The sequence below is a fragment of the Ceratotherium simum genome, chromosome 40 (genome assembly GCF_057802395.1).
Source record: "Ceratotherium simum simum isolate JZ-2026a chromosome 40, ASM5780239v1, whole genome shotgun sequence".
NCBI lineage: Eukaryota > Metazoa > Chordata > Mammalia > Perissodactyla > Rhinocerotidae > Ceratotherium > Ceratotherium simum.
The window spans coordinates 16,344,484-16,352,877 of NC_141939.1; the positions used below are offsets into that span (position 1 = coordinate 16,344,484).

Sequence of the window (8,394 nt, forward strand, 5' to 3'; positions counted from 1 at the left end):
TCATGTATGACATCTTTTATGAAAAAATGGTCATTTTTTGTAGTATTTGAGAATATTATGAATTTCCCCAGTGGCCTCTGACAATACTCTGATATGCAAAGTTATCTTTTCAACATTTGTGTCTTATTATTGTCCTTACCAAATTAACAGACTCTCTCAGGTGCTAATTAATCAACTACTTTTCATATGATTCAGGTTCTCCGCCACCAACTTCCATAACCATCAGGATATTCTACAACTTCGGCAAGATTAACAATTTTACTTTACACTGTATTTATCTCATGTGGTTTAAAACATCCAGAAATCATTGATAAACTGACCCTGCCCAAACTAAAGCATGGTGAGTTATAAAATATGGTCGCTGTTAAGTGCGGAGGGATTGCAGGTTGAACTTAATTTTATAAGTGGTCAATTTATTACAGTATATTGTTCTATTATCTATTTCACTTTTTTTAAAAAAGTGATATTTGAGGGCACTTAGATAATAAAAAGTTGAGAAGATAAGGAACGGATATACTCTGTAAGCTTGAAATGCTTACAAGCACAAGATACAATAAGAACTAAAACTAAGAAATGGCAGAGGAAATAGAGATAAGAGGATGAAATTGCAAAACTGAATCTATAATAATATCTCAATGGCTAGCGCTGTGCTGCCAAGAAAGTGGTGAAGTCAAAGGATTCGTAAAGATAATAATAGACTGCAAAGAAAAAAGACTGAAATTTTTGTAGAGAGAATTTTTACAGACATATTACAGATAGAGAACAGGGAAGAGAAGTTGGAGTGAGAGACTATCTGCTTCTTAAATTACTTCCACTGTAGAGAACAAAAAACCAATTTGCTGAAATCTTTATTCCCCTCTATGACCCTGTGGGAAATCAAGATTTGGCCACCCTGAAATATATCTCTTTACCTTGGTTGTTTTCTCTGAGGGCATTTGACCTCCCCCACTAACTGCCTAAAGAATTTAAAACAAAACGTCTGTTTCAGGAAGGAGTTATTATTATGATGGCTGTAAATATAATGTAAAATAGATGTTACAATAGAAAAGGCACCAACAAGCCCATCTTATCAGAAGTTCTGTCTCTGGCCATATTCTTTGGATGGTCCTGCAAGGAGTTGCCAGACAGACATTTACATTTATAAGGGAAATCTCCATTTGTAAAGGTATCTGCCTCTCTGTATTGGGAAGAGGGGGGATGACCTCATTTCTAGAAACTTATCAGTGTAAAAGGTGAGGCCTTAAATCTGCATAATAACTTCACTCTTGTTTACTGTGCTTTAGTGGTAATCTCCTGTAACTGACTCCACCCACCCCCAACATCCTCCTTTGTCATTGCATGAACATGATATTTAAGACGAGAATTCTGCTATTGTGTTGAGAAACGCAGTGTGCCTGCTTTCTCCCATGTATACATGTTATTAAACTTGGTATTATTTTCTCCTGCTAACCTGTCTTGTTAATTATTTGGCCAGCCATAAGAACCTTAAGGAAAAGGGCAGAGGGAGATTCTCCCTCTCTCCCGACAACCCTGTCTTTACCTGCAAAATCTCAGCCCTGAATGAATGTCACATTCCTCCTTTTCCATCCCCGGGGAACAGGGCAAATAAGCTCATCTGAAACCTAAACTGCCCAGCCTGTGAAATAAGGCTGGCCATCCATTCTCACAGAGGAGCCAACTGGAGGTAGGGTTTTGGTTCTGAATTCAGCTAAACATCTTCAAAGAATTGTGTCTGGCCTTCCTTATCCAGGGCTATCAGTGAAGTGCTGGCTGGCTTTCAGAGAAGACCAATTCACAGTCAGCTGAGACATTTTCTGTTGGGCTCTCTAGAGAAGACTGTGGGGCTTGTCAGTAAGAGTTTATATCTATATGGGTTATATATTTTTATTTTATTCAGAGATTTATGAAGAAATTTACATGGTAAGTATTACTTATTATCAAGAAAAATGGTTGTCTATTCTCTGGTCATTTAAACAAAATCCTCCTCTCAGGGTCCACCCATAGACAAAGCCCAGATTTAATCTCCAAGCGTCTGCCAGGCATTCTGTGGTCAGTGGGAAGCTGTCAAGTTGGCAGCCTGTTCTCTTGTGTCCTTTGCTGGTACTTAATCTTCCATCTCTTCAAGGTACAACTAGACAGAGGCTCAAAGGACTTGACATTGGAGAAATGTACTTTACATTCTCTTTCGACTTCTACACTTTTCCAAAAGAATCTCAGCATTTCCAGTAATTGTGCAGCACTTTACCCAACACTAAGATTCTCACTATAAAAACTAAAATAAATAAATTTTGAAAAGGAAAAATGTGATCTTTGCAATTTTGTACAGAATCTATATAATGGGTGCATCCTTATAAATGGAGGAAAAATAACAAATGTAACTATTTTGATTAGTTAACACTGTAAGTAATATACTTTATATATTACTAATTTTGAGATTATATGTATTTAAAAATACTGCTTCAAACCCCTAAATCATTGTAAGTGGTAGAGTCTGCCATCTGCTTTGGCTGAACAATTATATACAACAAGTCAGCCAAAATTCCTCCATTCCTGTATAATCCTATATGTGGGTGGTAATTGTTAGTTCTTATAGATTGTTTGAACACGTGCATATCACAAAATACAAGTGGCCATTAAAAATTAAAATGTTCACCAAATATAAGATTATCTGATTCCCAGAAAAAGAAAACATTACTGTAACATTAAGGCTAAAACTATCAAAAAGGAAGCCAAGATAAACTCACGTAAAGCTTTTGCTGAAAAGTTAATTGGCTCATCTTTGAAACTTTGTCATGTTTATTATGTAAGCAAGTTACTTTCAGAGCCTAGAATATAGAAAGTGCTTATTGGTAAGTTAACATTGTGATCATTTATTTTGTAAATGTTAATATGAGAGATGTAATTCATTTTCTACTATATTCAGATTTTCAAGTTCTGCTAAATCTAAGGCCACATTACTGGCAAGTTGAAATACCTCTAGACATCTGAAAAATATGAGTCCTACACAGAAGCATATAAATTCTCTATTCATCAGGTTCTAAATTCTAAAACATTCTAAGGTTTTAGAACAAACCAATGGCATTCCAAATTTACAGTAAGGCTGCACGTGCAATACACGATCCTATAGGAAGAGACATCCAGATTTTAAATAAAGGAGATTGTGCACAAAAATAAAATATATTTTCACGTCTGAAAGGGTATTTCAAGAAGAAGGGACTCTCAGAACATGTGGTAAGTGGTAAATAAGTTACCAAAGGGTACCTAAAAGAGAACATATTGTGGAAAAAAGAGCTTAAACGCAGAGAGCTAAAATGGCATCTCTGGAACCCTTACGATGAAACAGACACTGAACTACTTTTGCCTAAAATTTAAAATGCATCTTATCCTCTAAACAAATACCACGTCCCTGCCATGCAGCTTACCTGGGCATGGTGACGTGTTTGAATCATTTTCTAATTCATTGGCCCTTAAACTTGATGGGCACCAGAAGCACCTGGGGGCCTTGTTGAAACCCAGATTGCCAGGCCCCACCCCAGAGTTTCCAGTTCTGCAGGTCTGCAGCAGCACCTGAGAATTTGCATCTCTACCCAGTTCCCAGGTGATGCTGATGCTGCTGGTCCACGGACCCCACTTTGAGATCCACAGCCTAACTTACACCCTATATATGGTTACCAAATCCATTATTTCATCCTTTGGCTGCTACTTTTCCTTTATCACATCAGCACCTTAGCTCCGAATCTCCTCACCTAACAATGGGAATACTTGGAGAATTTAACAGCTGGTCCTCCTTTCCGGCTCAGTTCTCCCTCTTCCTCTCAATACTACAATCTCTTGCCAGGTAATTGTTCCTTAAACATCAGTTCATCATAGATCTTCCTTGCTCAAAATCTCATGGCTCTTATGCTGAGCACAAGACATTTTAAATTCTCTACTTAGCTCATAAGGTCTGTAATAGCCTGTAGAATGTGGACACCCTGTTCCCTGCCCTGCCTACTATAAAGGAGTATGTGAGGATTACATGAGATACAGTCAGTTCTCGTTATGCACAGTGTGACATTCTATAAAGTCACTGTGAACAGTGAATTGGTGAATATGACCCACTGCTACTACAGGAAATGCAGGGTTAGGTTGCTAAAGTCTTAGTTACATTTTCTTCAGTTGATCAATACATAACCTTATTTTCTGTGTGTTTCTCTTTAAAGTCACCTTATTTAAGATATATTGTTGATATATTAACATTGAACTCACACCAACAGCACTGTACCTCATGTCTGAAAGAAGCTTGTCGAACACACATACTTTCTCTGTAAAGGCATGTCACAACCTCTTGCCCTGAGGAACACCAGGCAGCATTGCAGCACTACACATGGGGGACATATTAAACAGCAAAGTCACCAACACAAGGCACAAAAAGATGAGAAATGAGGCACTAAATAGACTGCAAGAAGGACACTTGTTACAGTATGGGCTGAAACAAGAGGGCAGAGCGTCACCTTGTTCACCCTCAACTGGGAACGTGCGCGTCGAGTGACTCAAGTTTTTCACCACTTTGTGCATATCTGCAAATGGACATGAAAGCCCTGTGAGTGTTTATTCGGAGGCTGCCAGTACATTTTAGCTAGTGTGCAAGTGTGCAAACAGGGAATCCACAAATAATGAGGATCAACTATATTATGAAAGCATCTTTTCAAAACCAGAGTATTGCTCAGAAGTAAGAGCAATAATGATAACATAACAGCTAACATTTTAGTGCCTACTATGTGCCAGGAGCTCTTCTAAGTACTTTACATAAGTTAATGCATTTAAATCTCACTAAAACCCTATGAGACAGGAGTAATCATTAGCCGCATTTTATAGATGAGGAAACTAAGGCTCAGAGAGTAAATACTTTGCACAGGTTCCCCAGTTAAAAGTGGAATAACTGGGATTGGTACCCAGACAAACTGGTCCAAAGCCCACAGCCTCAACCACTATGGTAGGAATGTGAGCGGATTTTCTACCACTCCCTGAAAAGCCCCTTCTGCTCCAGTCAGTGTAGTCTCCCACATACTTATTCACTCATCAAACATTTTCTGAGTGCCCCAAAGGTGTCAGGTACTGTGTTTAGATACTGGAGGGACAAATAGAATGTCAATGCATATAATCCATAACCAATCTATAAATCAAAATTGGGGTGAGTTTATGATGAGCCAACATTTGAGGGTCATATAGCCCAGGAGAGTCCTTTCACGAAGAAATGGAGCACTCCAAAGAAATGAGGTGTACAGAGTGGTTATATACCATCAAAGAGCATGTATCACATGTGATTGCAATGTCCCTTTTACAGTAGTCATGCCGTTGACCTCTCAGCACGTCGATTGATAGACACAGTGGGTATCAGGTCTGCTGTCTCCATGGGCATGGCTGTTGTCTCGAGTTGGGTCACCACAGGATGAGCGCAGCAATCAAATCCTAGCCTAGGGAGAAATGCTTATCCTTAAGGAAATGCCAATGTGGGGGAAGTTGCATTTACTTATTAAGGGCGTTGCTTTTGTCTTTGGGACATGGTAATTTCTTAAAGAGGATATATAATGGATGAAGAGAGGCTACAGGCCCCTTTTGGAAGAAAAAAAAAACAAGACCAGGCCCAGTTAGTTTTACACTAAATGGCTTCCTCATATGCTCCAATATATCCTATTGCTCGCCATTTATTTATCAAGAAGTAGGATAGTCTCAGCTTTAAGGAGCTCACTGTCTATGAGACATGAATAAAACAACAGTTATGGAAAAGTAGATAAGTACAGGGTCCCAGAGTGGGAACATCAAAAGGGGTCTCTGGATGGAGACCTCTTAGGAAAAGTGTCCAAGAGGAAGGAACGTTTGACATGAGTTTAGATTAAGAAATAGGAATTAAGTTGATCAAAAAAGGGGGTAGGAAGACAGAAGAAACACATATAAAAAGACAGATATAAAGGATGCTAAAGCTTTCAGAAACTGGGGGTATTTTTAAGGCTGGAACAAAGCGAACATGTAGGAGACAGTGGGTGATGAGGCTAAAGATGAGGACAGCAAGGCAAAGCCTGCGTGTCCAGCTCAGGAGTCTGAATGATCTCTCAGATGCTCTGAGCAGTCATTGAAGGAGTCTAAGCAGATGTCAGATTTAAGCAACTTTGGATTCTAGAAGGTAACTCTGGAGGCATTGTGGAGGAAAGATTGGAAGAAATTAGGACTGGAAGTAAAGGGACCTTTTGGGAGACTAGGCAGCGATCCAGATAAGATAGGCCTTGGCTCAGGCGTGGGGTCTGTAGGTGGAGGAGGCCAGGAGGTGGGAAGCAGTGCTGGGCTCCTGGAGGAGGAAACTGAGCTGCCTCTCAGTCACGGGAAGACTGTGCCTGTCATGGCCTCCACACCCCCATGCCCAAATGTCATGTTCCTTTCTAATTCTGTACCTTTCCCCTCTACCCCATCTGAAATCCTCACTCTTTCTTCCCTCCACCTGCCGAAAAGTGGTCCCTTTGAGGACTTGATCTAGTTCATCTCTCCTAAGAAGCTATCCTCAATTACAATTTCTGGATAACAGTCCCATTTTTTTAAGTTCTATAATACAACATACACTAATACCTTGGCAGTATCTAATTACATCTTGCAAACAATTTCATGTATGTGGAGGAGCTTGGAACCTTATAATTCTTTGTATTTCCCTCAATACTTACCACAAATACCTTGCATATATAGGTCAATAGATGTCCAGTAAAGTTCAATAAAAAAGAAGCACCCTTTATTAGCTAAAAACTTTTATGAGCTCAGTTATTCCTTTAGATCAGCTGCTTGAACCATTTGTCTTTCTCCGCAGGTCAACAGTGTTGCCCAGAACAAATGAATTTTACACCTTCTCAAACTCAATAGAGCAAAGATGGAACTTCATTCCCCCTGCAAGCCTTACTGCCCCAGAGAAAAGCAAAAACAGCATGTGACACCTAATTCTTTCTCCACATTCTCATCTCAAATTGCAACTGTTTTCCAGATGCTAACTGCTTTTCATTCTTAAAACTGACAGAAACATTTCTCATTATTTCCTTTTCTTTTTTTTTTGTGAGGAAGATCAGCCCTGAGTTAACTTTCGATGCCAATCTTCCTCTTTTGATGAGGAAAATTGGCTCTGGGTTAACATCTGTGCCCATCTTCCTCTACTTTATATTGGATGTTACCACAGCATGGCTTGACAAGCGGTGCATCGGTGTGCGCCAGGATCTGAACATCTGAACCTGGGACCGCCGCAGCAGAGCGCATGCACTTAACCGCTGTGCCACAGGGCTTGCCCATCTCTTTATTTCTAAAGCTGAAATGTCTAAATCATTCTCTGGGCTAGTTGGAGTTTCCATAAAATGAAAATATACATTCCAGAAAAATCCTTAACTTTCCAGAATAATCCTTAATATATTATGGTAAACACCTTGGCAAAATGTCACTGATTTTCAATGTCAGTGCCTCCACAAGGGTATCCTCGCATTGTCTCCCCTCCCAACCACCTCTCACTTTGCCCCTCCCCAGGCTCATGGGCTCAAAGTGTTTACTGAGCACTAAGAATGATCAGAGTCTGAGGGAGACTTCAAGGATGACTAAGCCATGTTTTCTGACCCCAACCATCTCTCTCCATCTCTCCTTTAACCTCTATTTTTCTTATTCTGGTTTCTACTTTAGTTGTTTACTTGTCTTGTGAATTGATGTTTTGTGGTTTATAATTACCATGTAAATTCATATTACTTTTTGCCTTATAGTTTAGAAAGAACTTACATTAAACAATGTTTTTTTCCCAGTGCTTGATGTGTCTAATATCTTCCAATGCAATTCAAGTGGCATCTTGTTTTTACATCTCCATCATCATTCCTTCAGAATTATGTTCACCCCACACTTTTGATCTGACCAATGCTGCTTTACTCTTTAAACCTATGCCGAGACTCACATGAGGAATCCCTCAAGCACCATCAACTAGGTAACCTCACATTCGTCACATCTGTTTCCTTGATTTGTTCCTAAATAAAGATGTTTCTTTTTTGTGTGTGTGTGAGGAAGATCAGCACTCAGCTAACATCCATGCTAATCCTCCTCTTTTTCTTTTGCTGAGGAAGACCGGCTCTGAGCTAACATCTATGGCCAATCCTCCTTTTTTTTTTCCCCAAAGCCCCAGTAGATAGTTGTATGTCATAGTTGCACATCCTTCTAGGTGCTGTATGTGGGACTTGGCCTCATACAGCATGGCCAGAGAAGCAGTATGTCAGTGCGCGCCCAGGATCCGAACCCGGGCTGCCAGTAGCTGAGCATGCGCACTTCACCACTAAGCCACGAGGCCGGCCCAAGATGTTTCTGAAACTAATAATAAACTGTATAAAAAGCACTATCACAGATACCTTAAAG

At 39.8% G+C, this 8,394-nt stretch overlaps 1 long non-coding RNA gene across 1 annotated transcript; it reads left to right on the forward strand.

Moving 5' to 3' along the window:
• The first annotated feature begins 250 nt into the window (after nt 1-250).
• LOC147912081 (uncharacterized) lies at nt 251-6,976 on the forward strand. The gene is made up of 3 exons (XR_015550296.1): nt 251-340; nt 1,601-1,684; nt 6,833-6,976. It is a non-coding gene; the product is annotated as an uncharacterized LOC147912081 (long non-coding RNA).
• The last annotated feature ends 1,418 nt before the right edge of the window (nt 6,977-8,394 follow it).